This window comes from Eimeria necatrix, genomic scaffold (assembly GCF_000499385.1).
Source record: "Eimeria necatrix Houghton genomic scaffold, Enh_scaff1826, whole genome shotgun sequence".
Lineage (NCBI taxonomy): Eukaryota > Apicomplexa > Conoidasida > Eucoccidiorida > Eimeriidae > Eimeria > Eimeria necatrix.
The window spans coordinates 1-1,819 of NW_013655063.1; positions in this window are offsets into that span (position 1 = coordinate 1).

Here is a 1,819-nt window from a genome sequence, read left to right on the forward strand (position 1 = left end):
TTAGGACTTGATTGCTTAGGGTATTATTAGTGGTGCGGCCACAGATTTGCAGACGTTCCTGCAAAGTTTTGACAGTTCGAAGGCATGCTAGCCAGAGCCTCATCACTTTGCTGGGCCCTCATTGGCAGAAGAAGCCTGTCGAAATACCTGTAAGCCTGAAATTAAGTGTCGCCCACGTGAAAGCCGGAAGATCTTGTCAATGTTTGAGAGTGCCACAAGTGGTCGTGCTTCCGGGAGAAAAACGCTGCACTGTTCATCTCGTAAAGCGGCGATTCGCCACGATAGCACATGACAAGATTATTTTTTTCAGGAGCAAGAACAAAGCATAATTGTAGGGAGTGTTTTAAAGGGCCAGCAAAGGCAATTCGTGCTTTGGTCGACAGGGGTCGCCTGAACATTCCAGAGTGAGCACGATTACTGCGGAGATGCATTGCAGTACAAGCGCGCGAACCTGACAAACCGTTATGAAATGAACTAGCATTTTAGAGCATCCAGTTATGTTGCGTCGCGTCAGTGGGACTGTGCTTGATGGTTCCCGGTTCAGTGGCACATTAAGGGCCACGTTGCCATATCCTGGGAGGCTACGTTCGAAAGTAGCACAGTCCTGGAGGACAGCTATGCAACGGCTCCTGCAAATGGCTTCCAAAGTGTGAGACAGGCCTTCATTCTTGAGCGGAATTAGTTACTGTGGGCAAGCGGGTGGCCTTTCGGAGCGGCAATTTGTTTTGTGGCACTTGAAAAGAAGAGACAGTGTTTATCATTCTTCTCCAGAAAGATACGAGAATTCTTGTAGTGTCTAATAGGCGATGCAGCACGGTGCACCGACGTGGCGGGCATTGCGAGTCTTCCGGGGTGGGTGGTGTGAATGCACGTGTCGATGCATAGCTCTCAGTGCCGTCAAAAGAAATACAGAGTTATTCGTATGGAACCAAAAAATAGAAATACTCAGCTGTGTAGAACATCGCGCCACGACCACAATGAGCATTCCAGGCACAGCTTTACTAGTGAGGCCTTCAGAGTAGATAACATACTTTGTTTAAGATCGTGCATATCTTGCTAATTCGATTAATTCGATTCACTCCGAAGGTGTCTGCTTCTCATGTCACCGAGATCCACTACATGAATTTGCGTCAGGTATCGTGACCGCCGGGCGAGTCGCAGCTTCGAAGCGCGTCAACGAGTCCATTCTATCGCTGAGCCTTCCCCCCAAATCGCTGGTGCAAATTTTACCTTTTTATTGATGTCTTGGACTGCGAGGCAAACGTTGGTGATAAATGCTTGGATGAACGCTCCAGAACAAGGTTCTCGGCTGGAGACTGCAGTGTGTGTAGTAGCTTATGAGACTGCTTTCATGCACTTTCGCTAAAAGTCTCGGCTTCCCCAACTGAAACAACTTGAAAAACAGAAGTGCTTTTTCTAAGGATCAATAAGGAGGAGCTTTGTATTTACTATATTGTCTTGTTCATCTGGGACAGTGCTATGCGATTCACCGATTGCTCTATTCGGGGAGAAGCGCGTACTGCCAACCAGTCAATTAGCGGCATTGCAAAACTGCATTTTCCTTGTGGCAGTGGCCGCAGCTTATGAATCATCGCATATTATAAACTGACGAAAATTTCAAGCGCAGGACACCAGCGTTTCGTCAAAAGCATTGTTGTTGACGGGGAGCGCTCCGACGAAGTTCCACATGGGGAAATGGCTCGGAGGAACCCCGGTGAAAGATCGTGAATGCAAACGTAGATCTCCAGCTATTCCTGCAAACTCGGCGTATGGAAAAATATGTAACCAAAGGGGAAAGCCACTGGTATACTGACCCGAA